Source organism: Delphinapterus leucas, chromosome 1 (assembly GCF_059928025.1).
Source record: "Delphinapterus leucas isolate spDelLeu-1000000601 "Yukka" chromosome 1, BTC_Dleu_Yukka2, whole genome shotgun sequence".
In the NCBI taxonomy this organism is placed as follows: Eukaryota; Metazoa; Chordata; class Mammalia; order Artiodactyla; family Monodontidae; genus Delphinapterus; species Delphinapterus leucas.
In genome coordinates this window covers 138,883,612-138,897,706 of record NC_143129.1, presented here as the reverse complement: position 1 = coordinate 138,897,706, position 14,095 = coordinate 138,883,612, and positions in this window count along the sequence as shown.

Below are 14,095 nucleotides of genomic sequence, written 5' to 3'. Positions count from 1 at the left end.
AGCCAACATTACCAACAGCGACTCGATGCCAGGCCCCATGCTAGGCCTTGTAAATATGGAGATGAGTAGGTCAGGGTCCACTGCTCTCTGTTTAGCTCTTTTGAGTTTATGAATCATGTTCACCTTCACTGTCTTACCCGGCCTGGGCATCCAGAGGGAATGTAGTTGCTGTCCTTCATGGGAAGCTGTGCACATAATCAACTCGGTCATCTTGGGACCTACCCTGAGGTCTGGCACTGGGCCGCAGTGGAGAAAATGAATTAAGCAATCTTTTATAGAACAAAATCAATAGATTCAAAACAGCCAGCCACAGCAGCAGCTGGGGGTGTGGGGTGGGGTGGGTGGGAGGAGGGGAGAGGGAGCTCCTGGGAGAAAACAAGGACACTGCAAGGGAGAGGAGAGGAGAAAAAGAGGCGTCGTGGAGCATGGAAGGAAAGGAGGGCCAAGGGGAGCAGGTTAGGGGGGGTAAGTGATGGCTTCCGAGAGAATCTGGACACAACCACTGTATCCCTCTGTCTTCAGCTCCCTCCGCTGCTCAGAGCCCTGAGTGTAGAAGTTGGTAATGGGAGATGGGAGGGAGAAACTGACACTTAGCAAGTTCCTGTCCCTGTGCTGGGTGTGTTGCATACATTCACACAAGGTAAACCTCACTAATCACTAATTCTACACATGAGAAAACAGAAATCCTAAAGGTCACTAGGCTACCAAGCTCATGTGTGATGGAGTCATTTAACCCCTTAGAGGCTTAAAAGAGAAATGGATGGGGGAGTCACTTGTAAAAAGAGAGGCACTTGAGAAATGATTATTTTTCCACCCTCGGCCCATGCGTAGCACTTGCACAAAGCTCAGAGATGGAAGGGAGCTCACGCATCATCTGAAGTGGATACGAGTGAGCCCAGAACCAGGGGCCTCACTTGCCCACCAAGCTTTCAGAGAAGACCTTCAGTCTACTTGGAAACCTGTCCATTCAGTTTCCATGAGGCAGATGAAAGACCAAAGGAAGTCTACCAGGCAACCGCACAGAACATTTTGTTAGAATCCTCAGGCACATATCCTCCTGGGAGAATCCCATGGGAGGTTCGGTGGCTTCCCCCACTGAGTCTGGAAAGGCCTGCATGGTGGTGATTGAGTTCACTGCAGCCCCCTGGAGTGAGAAGGCCCTTCTGGAAGACAGCAGCTCCCCTCTGGTTCACCCCACGTGATCAGGTCTCTAGCGACTGCTTAGATATATGCTCAATTCACTCTAGGTCAGCAAAGGTAGAATTTATTGGAAGGATACTGGGTTATCTCACATGGATGGAAGTATTGGACCAAACTGCAGGAATGCGGGCTTATAGTTCGGCCTTGGAGAAACTGGAATCGGGGACATGAACCAGAAGGACGTGTCTCATCTCTTGTCTGCACCTCCCTGGTTTTGCACTGCTGGTTTCCTTGTCTATCACTGCAGACTGCCTTCTGCTGCAAAGTGGAAATCATGACCACCAGCAGCTCCTGAGCCTCATATTGCATAGATTCTACCTCCAAAGAAGTAAGTTTACAGCTTGAAAAAATCCCAGAGTAAGGCTCATATGGAGGATTCTATTTGGTTGAGTGTGGGGTAAAGGGGTGGTGCCTACCACTTTACCAATCAGCTGTTTCTAGAACAGAAAGTTTATGTTCAACAGTATGGCAACCCCAACTGTATTCGTGTGAAAAGAGGGGAATACTACCAGAAGAAGGGAGAGGAATTAGGATTTTGCACTCTATCTCACCAACAGAAAGAAAAGAGCCCTCAACAATGGCAGAGGGAGGTTTCAATGGTGGGAAGATATTCAACACATTATTTACATGCAAAAACAATGTGCAGTCCAGAGAGATGAATAAGACCCCCCCATCACTAATCCTTAAGGTGCTCACGATAACAGTGTAGCAGACCATCATGCCCCTTTCCTTACTGGACACACAGTGAGGGTATATTTCTCACGCTACTTGTGGCCAATGATGGTCATGTGATTGACTTATACCTACTGGAAAGTGGTGTGTCATTTCCAGACCTGTTCCATAAAAATGTTCTCATGCAATCCTCCGTGTGCTTCTCCCCTTCCAGCTGAATGGAATTGAGATGGCCGCCCAGGTAACCAGGAGGCCATGTGTTTAAAATTGTAGAACCACAGATGGAAAGAGCCTGGCTCCCTGAATCACTACTTGGAGACGCACTAACCACAAGCACACACGGTGGGCTCTTAGATTGGAAAAAAAAAAAAACTTTTATAGTGTTAAGCATTAAATTTTGGAGGTTTATTTATTACAGATGTTATATCTGCCTTCATTAACAAAGTTAGTAAACATTGCATTAACTGGAATTAACCACTTTGAGTCCCAGCTCTGTGGTAAACTTGCTGGATGACTTGGAGAAAATCACTTTACCTCTCCGAGTCTCCCTATCAATTATAGCTACATTGCAGGATTTTTCATTAACGAATCGAGATGATGCATGTGAACAAACTTGAATGCTAAATTACAACTTCAGGATGGAATATTATGAACTTGTCTCTGTATTGCCATTTCTCAAGTATGCTAAGATTTAATTTTACTGGCTTAAAAAGCTTTCAAGTTTCTCACTGAAAGTCTCCTATTTAATAAAAGAGGCAATACAGGTTATAAGAATATAATTTTTCTATAGAACTCAATAAAGTTATTTTCACTTTGAATTTTTTAAAATAAGTGGCACTTAAATGTTTTTTATTTCCTGAATTAATCAGCATCAGAAGGTGAATAGCTTGTTCATCACTGATAATATGAAGCTTCATTTATATCTTCTTGAAGAATTCAAGAATAAATTGGAGGAAAAAAAGAACATTTGCCCTTAGTAATTGGCAGCTCTGAGCCTTGAACCTGGAACCTCTGTTCCAAGTTGTCCTACTTCCCTATCACCTTTTTGATTCCTCTCTACTGGGCATAGCTAGTTTATAACTGCCACTGGCACTATGTAGTCTCCCAAGAAGCTATGGAGAAGAGCCCAATCTCAACTGACCCTTCCCTTTGCCCTCACCCAGAATGCTTTGAATAAAGATCCACGCACCCTGTTACATCAATGGTTTTCCAGCTGTGCTCCTCCGAGCTTCCCCGGAGCCATTTGTTTTTGAGTTTGGGGGGAGTCTGCATTGCTGCTCTAATCAAAGCAGCACTGACTTTATCTGTTTAACATCTTTTTTTTTTTTTTTTTCGGTATGCGGGCCTCTCACTGTCGCGGCCTCTCCCGTTGTGGAGCACAGGCTCCGGACGCGCAGGACCAGCGGCCATGGCTCACGGGCCCAGCCGCTCCGTGGCACGTGGGATCCTCCCGGACCGGGGCACGAACCCGTGTCCCCTGCATCAGCAGGCGGACTCTCTGCCACTGCGCCACCAGGGAAGCCCAACATATTGAGCTTTTAGGTAAGATTTTCTTTGAACAAAGAGTTTCCTAGTTAAAATAAAAAAAAAAAAAAGGTTGAAAGCCACTGAACCAAAAAAATGAACTTGGGGGTTACAATAGGATGGCAAACAAAGGAGACAAGAGATTCATTTTCTAATGCTACATCTGATAGTTCTTATGACTTGAGATGAGTCTTTTTCCCTTTTAGGCCTCAGTTTCGTCGTCTGTAAAATGGAAAGTTTAACGACACGAGAGCTTAGCCTCCTTCCTATTTCCCTTTAGAAGGTCCACTGGACAAGGCCGCTCAGGGTGTGTACTCAGCTTTAGAGGTAGAGACAGGGAAGGTAGGGGGCTGACTATGACAGGAGGAATAAAAGCCCTGAGAAGGAGTTTTTAACTTTATTAAAAAATATTTGTTGGGCTTCCCTGGTGGCGCAGTGGTTGGGAGTCCGCCTGCCGATGCAGGGGACACGGGTTCGTGCCCCGGTCCGGGAGGATCCCACATGCCGCGGAGCGGCTGGGCCCGTGAGCCATGGCCGCTGAGCCTGCGTGTCCGGAGCCTGTGCTCCGCAACGGGAGAGGCCACAACAGTGAGAGGCCCGCGTACCGCAAAAAAATAAAAAAAATAAAGTACTAGATGGTACATTTATTTCCATTAACTGCAGTAGGGTGGTGTTCTCATGGGTGAAAACGGTAGGATTTTCATGACATCACTTTGGTCTATCTGGTTACAGAAACTGCTAGGTTTCCTGAGTATTGAATGTTCCTGAAATATTGAGGAATAAAGGATATTCTGTACTTTATCTTCCTAGCTCCCCTCCACCTGATCTGTTTTAGTTATAGACAAAGTCCTTATTTTTCAATCACTCAGTTAAGAAATATTTACTGCGCCCTAGTAAATGGCAGACACTGTGCTTTGTACAGACGTGTAAATGAAAAAGAAACGATCCCTGATCTCAAAGACCTAACAGTCTCACAGGAAAAGCAATCAGGATGATTAAATTCAATACGATTGGTACCACCTGGGAAGTGAGGCCAGGGTACACAGGGAGCACAAAAGAGGGACGCACCACCAGCTATGAAGTTCTAGAAAAGCTTCCTAGGAGAGAAAACCAACCTGAGTCTTGGGTGAAGAATCATGGCTGGTCAAGTAGATGAGGATTGGAAGGGTGTCCAGGCAGAAGGGAGTCTGTCTCCTGAAGACACTGCCCAAAGCCAACGTGCTCACACTACTTGGAAACTCAGCATGCAGCATGTGCTTTGGAGTCTGAGAAATTTTATTCTCATGTTTGTTCTGTCTCTTCACCTACTTTGCTTGTGAAGTTGAAATGAGAAAATAAAGTACATCATGTGTTTCATACAGTATCTGACACCAGCAAGTTTTCATAAACTTGGAGAGATGGGAGTTTGCATGTGGGCACATGAGTGTGTGGATCAAAGAGAAGCCCCTGAGCATGTGTTTGTAGGACTGAAGACTTACCTTATCTAATATAATTAACTATCCATCTGCAATTATTTACCCCAGATCCACTCCCCAACACTTGTCTCCAGCTTCGTGCTCTGGCAGCCTGGCCTGCTTGGACTCCAACAGAGGGCTTCCTCGCTGACTTCCAGGTGGGTCCAGCAATGAAGGGCATCATAGGAAATCAGAGAAGCAAGAGTCAGCTCCAGCTCCCTCCTCCGCAGTCATCTCAGGCTGCTGCACCCGTGGCACAAGGGTGCAACTACTGCCAAGTGGTCCTCTCCCTCCATTTCTATATCTCTGGATCATGGTAACTGCCCCCGCCTTTTATCCCTCACACACAAGTGTAAAAATAGCCAGCTGCTACGAGCCCCAGGACACTGCATTATCCTTATGATTTCCATACAACCGATCCCTACCTTTATAAGGGAGTCCTTTATTCAATTCTTCTCTAATCACACAGTTTGAGTATGCCATTTATTCTGTGTCTTTCTGGGACTCTGACAGATTCATGTTCTCTAAGTCCTGCAGAGGAACTCTAAATAAATAGGTGGGCATGGGAATTCATTTTTAGGTGAATAAAAAATGAATATATTTTGTTAGGGACATATTGAGGTACTAAACAAGCTCAGAGCTAACTGAGAGAGGTGGGGAGGCTCTCTTTCCTGTCTCTCCCCTCTAAGCTGAGAAAATTGAGAAGTGTCCAAATTTTATTTGTCTTGTAATCTGTACCCCCAGCATCTAGCTTAGAAACTGGGATACAGAAGATGTGCTCAATATATGTGTATTGAATGGATTTTCACAGAATTATCAGTGGATGGAAAAGATGAGGGAGATGATAAAAGTTACATAATATATCTATACTTTCTGCTCTCGCCATATTCATACGCATATATACAACCACACCACACTTATGATTTTTTTTCACATTTCGAAGAACCTTCACTTGGTCATTCCAACCCTGATGAAAATAACATTCCTCTGGAGGTCCACAGGAAAAAAGCCCATCTTCACTTTGTGGGATCACGATCCAAAATTGCGATATTAGAGATGGGATGGACGTTATGCCATTGAATCAAGAACCTCAGAGCCAGATAGAAGCTTGGAGGTCATATGGCCCTAAGATAACTGCTTCCTTTAAACTCCCTGACTTTATTATATTGTGACCGGGCTTTAGGAGTACAGAGCTGGGAGACTAAATGGGTGCCAGATGAGGCAGAATCTCAGAGGATGAGGCAGTATCCCAGGCAGCCATGAAAGAAGTAGTATCCTGGCACTGGAAACAGCATTTACAAAAGCACAGAGAAGTAAAGTGTCCTGCCAAAGTGTCAGGTGCCACAGTACTTGGTGAGATTGCAGAGCACCTGTAGAGAGGGGTAAGCTACGGGCTGGGGAGGAAGCAGAGTCCAACTCTGCTACCTTCTAGCTATGTCCTTGGGAGAGCCACTTCCCCTTACTGTGAAATGAGGAAGTGGGAGGGCTACATCATTTCTAAAGACCTTCCTTTTCCATAAATCAATGCTTCTAAAAATGCCTCACATTTCTGTAGTTCTTCACAGCTCATAAAGTACATTACCTCATTTCACACTGCAGCACCGAAGGCAAAACTTGGCAGAATTCAGAGTTGACCTTACTCTTTTCTGATGACTTTTCAACTGGAATGCAAAACCCAAGCAGCCCTATGTTGTTGCCTCTGAAGCACTCTCTTAAGTAACCTGTCACCCCTTGCTCACCACATGCAATACACACACACACACACACACACACACACACATACATCTCAAGGACAAAATAATTCTCCTTATAAGAGTTCCCACATTTAAATTTCAAAAAGTGGTCTGCTGCACCAACCCCAACCCAAATTAAAATGGTGAAGAGTAACGGTCACTTGCAGTGCCTGGAGAACAGGCAAGTCTTACTCCTGTCCTAGAAGCCCTGAGAGATTTGCAGATTCAGTTAACATTCCTGTCCACAGAGTCTGAATCCAGAGTATCAAGAAAGGTATTTCTAATGGGGATATGTGAGAAGAATGGGGTCAGAGAATACTTCGCTTCCTCAGTCTAGAATTCTAAGTGGTGTAATTGATCCAAAAGGCTCTTCATAATTGAGGCTATGTAGTAATGGCAAACGCTGGAAAGTTGCTTTTAGTCTAGATTCTAATGCTGCCCAGATTGGTAACCTAGAACAAGGTAACTAACTTCTCTGAGATCTGTTCTCTCATTCATAAAATTAGGAGTTTGGTTAAATGGTCAATAAGATGCCATTCTGTTTATTTCTTTTTTCATTAAATGCACGCTAATTGAACATCTATGCTGTGTCAGGTATTGTGGAAGGTACTGGAATAAAATCTTTTTAATGTTAATTAAAATTAAATGTGAGAGAGACAGAGAAATGTTCCATGCCTTCAGGAGTTCACATTATGGCTGGGGAGATAGATGTACAAACAAATAAATGCATTGTGTAATAATAATCATGTATACAGAAGAAACGCAAAGGAAGGAATTTTTTCTGGTGGAAGAGTTGGAGAATCTTCAGAGAGAAAGAGATGCTTAAGTTGGATCTGAAGGTGAATAAAGCTGAGAGGGGCTTCCCGCCAACAGGGAGCAGAGCAAGTGAAGACAGGCTTAGGGAAACAGACTTGGTAATGCTTAGAACATGCGGTGCTGAGGAGAGACAATAGCTCCTGGAGATGCAGGAGCCAGGCTATGCAGAGCCAAGTCAGCCTTGGTGAGATGATCAAGTCACTCAGAGTTGTAGACAGAGGAGAAACATGATCAGCTCTGCATTCAGTAAACTTCACTCTGGTTAACATAGGTAGTATAGCCTGGAGGAGCCCAGGACTGGAGGTGGGAGCTCACTGAGAAATGATCACTATAGGATGCCAGAGGAGCTAGAGTCTGAACAAAGGCAGCCTCCATGGAGATGGAGAGGAAGGTGCGAAGTTAACAGCCTTTCGGGGAATGCAATGTATGATTTATTTATTTAACAAACATTTACATAGCGTTTACTATGTGCCAAGCCCTATTCTAAGCCCTCAAAAATATTAACTCATTTAATCTCACACCAAACCTATGATGTTAGAATTATTATCCTTATGCTATGGATGAGATGAATATGACACCAACAGGTTAAGTCACTTACTCAAGGTCCCTCAGCTCATGAATAGATAGTCTTCCCCTTGAGTCTATGTTCTTAACCGCGAACATTAATACCAGTAATATACACTGCCAAGATTGACTCCCAAGAGTCAATGGCTTAGTTGACTACTGGATAGATGGCCATACCATTTACATCCTGACAGGAAAAAGAGCAGATACTGGGAGAAAGACCAAGTTTTGGGGGGAGTACGTTAATCAAGGCACCTGTGACATCATGGTGGAAAAGCCAAGCAAGGAGATGGGCAGGTGGGTGTGGAGCAGAGAGGAGAGTTCTGGGCTGGAGATCTAGATTTGGAAGTCATCTGTGTACACATGACAGTGGTCGTCAAGAGGGTGACATCAACGGTTCACCACGATCACTGGTGTGGCCCATGTGACATGGAAGGTGGTGTTCTTCAAGTGGCGCATCTGGTTCTGGTTGCATGTCAAGAGCTGTTCTCCATTTCCTATGCAATGTTTGTTATTCTGCTAGTTGTGAGCTAAATATTGTCGAAGGATAGGGCTATTTTCACCCAAGAGCCATGCTTGAAAGTATTCCAAAACACACAAAAATCATGAGCAATTTAGTTGGTAAGAGGAAACAGAACTTTGATAGAGAATCTATAATAAGAACTTGAGGCAGATGAAACCTCTAGCAAGACTTGATTTCATAAAGTCCTCCTTTGTAATCCTGTTGTTTAATATTTAAAACCTACATGTAATAATTGGTACAAAATGTCAGCACTGTAATTTGGTCAGGCTGATTCTGTATTTACATTTCTTTTATTAAAAATTTAGTGAAAATGAATAATTTAAGAAAGACCAGAGCTTAAAGACTTTTGTAGAGACAAGTTAAATGTAGAACTCTGGTCTACTGAATAATAACTATATCCACTTAAAAATTAGGGTATTTTGCTTTCAAAGTTCAAAGAATTCTGACGTGATTTAATGGAGAGCAGAGAAAACACTCAGTGACTGCAGGTTACATCACTTCATTTACATGCACCTCAGTTTACTCTTCGGTCATCACAAATAAATATATGAAGTTTTTTGATATGTGTCAGGCATTGGGCTATATGCCTCCTATCCAGTCTCATTAAGATCTCACAACTGCCAGACAAAGGCAAAATTATTGTCTTCATTTTATGGATGATGAAACCATAGTTCAGAGAGGGGAATTCACTTGTCCAAGCTCATTCAGTGAATAAATGACAAAAATGAGGACCCTTCCCCCAAACTCTGTACCAAGTCTACATTCAGTTTGCCCAGTAATCAAAGTCTCTCAAACTCCAGGGCCCAGCTGTTTTCTTGATGTTAATACTATTTCTCTTGCTCTCTGGAAGGCCTGCCAAGTATTTTTGAACTACCCCATTTTTCCCATCCTTCCAGACATCATCTCAGGGCCCACCTCCCCACCAACTCCAGCCCATACCAGTTCCTTTTTTGGCTCTTCCCTGGTTTGCCTGCTCCACTCACACCACTCACATTGTCATTTGAGATCATAGGCTCCCCATGGGTAAGTCCTGCCTTTCCCATATCACTGTAATCCCTTTTCAGCCTGAACTTACCAGCTCCTTGCATTGTGGATCTCACTTGACTTGTTTAATGTTATTGTCAAATTAGCTGGAAAGTGGTTGTTGGGGATCTCTAAGGGAGACCACAGTGTATGGCACCCCTCTTCTCTTCCTGACTCTTGAACACATTGAGAAGTAAGCAAAAGAGTGGCAGATGACAGTCAAAAGTTCAGCTTTAGTGCCTGAACTGATAGATTAGAGGATCAAAATGGCTTTCCTAGCACCTGAAAACATAAACCTGGCAACATAGGCTTAGTTATAGCACATTAGCCAGGGGAAGCAGGCTCAGATGACACTCATAACGTGGCTAAGAAGAAGAGAAATTAACTGGAAAAAAGAACAGAGAACCTCCAGTTATTCTTACCTAATATTTTCATAATGTCTTGACACCTCACTCGGGACAGAGCAATTCCATAAGAAAGGGAGACTAAGAATATGAATAGGGCAAGGTGTAGGGAAAAGGTGTTCCCTTCTAACAGTGTTTAATTACTCACCAAATTTCCATCCATTCTGTATGTATTGAGTATAAAAGAATGAAGAATGACAGCATCCTCTGAGAGTACCTGAGAAACATGAAAGACTCAATCATAGCCATAACAATAATTATTATTATATTGATCACTTACTATATACTAGGAATTATGCTGTGTTTCAAATCTCTATAATTACCATATGTTCGACTCCCATTCTACAGATGAGGCTTACCAAAATTAAATTTCCAAGGTCACACATCAACTAAATGGTAGAGTCAGGACTCAAATCCAATTTTTCTAACTCTACAGGCTGTTAATGAAGATAGCCTGTAAGTAGCCGTTACTATTTTTGCATGCAAGATAAATAACTCCAAGACATAGAAGCTTTACTTATAATTCTCATATATATAGCACATCGACTCTCTTCAACTATGGTTTCCAGAAGTTGTTACACTTTTATTCTTCTGCTGAAGTGATTATCACATCAACAGCAAATATATATGCATGCTGAATAAAGGCAGCTATTATATCATTTAAATGTGATGTCCTTGAAGTCCAAAGACCCACTCTTAAAAGCCAGCTCAGAAACTTACCGGCCACAACAGGTTGTTTTGAATAAATTACTTAATATCCCAGACCTTTTTTTTTTTTTAGATGTTGGGGGGTAGGAGTTTATTAATTGATTTATTTATTTTTGCTGTGTTGCGTCTTCGTTTCTGTGTGAGGGCTTTCTCTAGTTGTGGCAAGTGCGGGCCACTCTTCATCACAGTGCATGGGCCTCTCACTATCGCGGGCTCTCCTGTTGCGGAGCACAGGTTCCAGACGCGCAGGCTCAGTGGTTGTGGCTCACGGGCCCAGTTGCTCCACGGCATGTGGGATCCTCCCAGACCAGGGCTCGAACCCGTGCCCCCTGCATTAGCAGGCAGATTCTCAACCACTGCGCCACCAGGGAAGCCCCAGACCTATTTTTTAAAATAAGATAATTAAACATACCATAATGCTGCTATGAAGGCTAAAAGAGATGGTCTAATTAAAGTGTGTAGCGCTTGCATAGCACCTGGAGCACACACGAAGATCAGCTTGATACTTTGTGACGACCTAGAGGGGTGGGATAAGGAGGGTGGGAGGGAGGCTCAAGAGGGAGGGGATATGGGGATATATGTATAAGTATAGCTGATTCAATATGTTGCACAGCATAAACTAACACAACATTATAAAGCAATTATACTCCAATAAAGATAAAAAAATTAAAAAATAAAGTGTGCAGCGCAAAGTCTGGCACATAGTAAATATACAAGAAATTGTTACTAAGAGGAAGGCAAAGGGTGAGAGAGAATGAGGGAGAGAAGGAAGAATAGCCAAACTATCTCCGTGGTGTGTTAACAGGCTGAGAATTGAGGGAAGAAAAAGAGGGAGGAGGAATGAAGCAGAAGCTACAGCAAGAAAGTGTAAATGTAAACTGTTTACACTAGTAACGAGGGCATTGTAATTGCAGGAACCATGTGTAATTGGCTATGCCACCAATAACTAGTGGAGTGTGTAACTCAGAGCAGGAGCCCCGTTAAACGCATGTGAGACAAGACCAACCAGCCTCAAGATCATCCCAGACCCACCGTATTTCTCAACTTCTCTGCTCCTGATACCTTCCTGGACTCTCCATCTGAGCTAAATTATGGTACCTTTTTTTCACCAATGACATCAGAGAAGAAGAATACAGTCCCCTCCCCGATCACCACTGCCTAAAGTGATGTGGAGCAGCCAGTGACTGCTCAGGGAAGGATGCTTACACTTTCTGGACCTCCGTTTCCTCAGCTGTAAAACAGGGTGCTTCCAATAGCTGTTTCCCAAGGATTTTGGTAGGAATATAGTAATCAATGCATTTAAACCATTTGGCAGACTCATGGTCCTTCCTTACACACATGTACTCATGCATCCTTCACGATAACCCTATCAGGTAGAAAGTTGAGCTTGGATAAAGAGACAGGCACTTATTGTTATAATTAATTTGTTCCAATTCATCCTATTTTAGCATAATCTGTTCTGTTACAGTTGAGCTTAGGTTAATGCACAGTATTTTTTCTCAGTTTGCAAACAACATAGTTTAAATATATATATTTAAAATATGTTGCAGAGGGCTTCCCTGGTGGCGCAGTGGTAAAGAATCTGCCTGCCAATGCACAGGTTCGAGCCCTGGTGCGGAAAGATCCCACATGCCGCGGAGCAACTAAGCCCATGTGCCACAACTACTGAGCCCGTGTGCCACAACTACTGAAGGCCGTGTGCCTAGAGCCCTTGCTCTGCAACAAGAGAAGCCACCGCAATGAGAAGCCCGCGCACCGCAACGAAGAGTAGCTCCTGCTCGCTGCAACTAGAGAAAGCCCCCGTGCAGCAACGAAGACCCAACACAGCCAAAAATAAATAAATAAATAAAATAAATAAATATATTTATTTTAAAAAAAAAGAAAGGCCCGAAGAAAGAAAGAAAGGCCTGAGAACTGAGGTTCAAAATTCCACAGGGTGAAAGGGAATGGGAAGGGAATGCAAAAACAATGAGTATCCATGAGGATTCAACCAGGAAAATAAAAACCATTCTATGTGAAACAGAATTTAATGCAGAGAATTAATGCACAGGTGACAGAAGAGCTGAGAACAGGAGACAGCAGTACAGAGGTTAGCAACAGGAAGGCACTTGCATGCTTAGGCTCTTAGGACAAAGGGAAGAAGCAGGGTTACCAAAGCCAAGGGGTCAGGGTCACCTGGCAGAAGCAAGAACCAAAGGAGTCACAGACATTGTCAGAAACACCATCTAAGGCAGAGAGAAGAAAAAAATAATGTAAAAAAATAAATAAAAATAAATAAAATATGTTGTAGGAATTGTATTAACTCCTGACTTGATATACAGTGTTTTATGGCTGTTCCATTTTCATTGTCTTTTATTAATTTGGCCCTTGGCCATATCATGATGAAGCAGAGCAGCCACAATGATCACTATTTTGCAGGTGAAGAAACACTCAAAAGAGATTGCAGGTCCTGGCTTAGCCACATGGTTAATTGCAAACCTGTGGCCAAACCCAGTTATCTTGATGCTGAAGCCCAGACTCCGTCTATTCTCCCACATTATGGAGAAAGGAGGTGATGAACACGGCTGTACCTCCAGAAGGGGACAACAGTGAGGGCACTTCTCTGGCACTATGATATTATTTAACAGTGAGGACAGCCTGACAGATGAAATCTTCAGCTTCCTGCAACATGGAAAGGAGCTGCCATTAGTCCCATGTTATAGTGACAGCCTTTCTTCCTGCTAGGGAAAGACTTCCACAGAGATGAAAGCCTCTACTACCCTGCTGAACAGAACATGAGCTCCCCAGTGCTAGGTTTTCCAGCTGCACTGCTGGGGTCTTCAGGGGAGGGTAAGAAGGAAGCCCTGAGTCACCATCTCAGGATCTCTTTTATTTCTTTCATGGATTGAGCCTCTGCCTAAGATTTCGATTCAGAAAGGTTTCTGCCACGAATAATAAGCAAATAAATAGTTTGAAAATCGCAAATCTTGTCCATGCTCTCAATTGGTATTCAAATTTTCTTTACAGCATCTGCAAGAACTTGTCCAAAGAACTTGACATCCCCACTGATGGGAACATGGCTACTGCAGGAAGCAGTTCATGTAATCTTCAGCTGTTAGGAATTTCTTCACTGTGTTAAGCAATGATCAGTCCCTCCATGAAGCTTATTGCCCTTTGGTCTCAAGTTAGGGTAATATTCAAAGTATTAACAACCTGCCAGGCTGATGCAGTGCATGCCATCTGCGTATCAGACCTGGTCCAAGTCAAGCCCTAAGGCCATACGGAACAGGTGTAATTGCTTATCTGCAGGAGGCCCTTTGAGTAAGGTGCATGGGGCTGGAGGGAGGTGGGGCAGGGAAGAGAAAGCCACCAATTCAAGACATTTCATGATTGGCTGGGATCCCCATGATGTGCCCATTCCATGAGCATTCCTGGTTCTGAGCTGCTTTTTAGATTCCAGTCAACACACCAGCCAAATCTGAAAAAATATGTTTT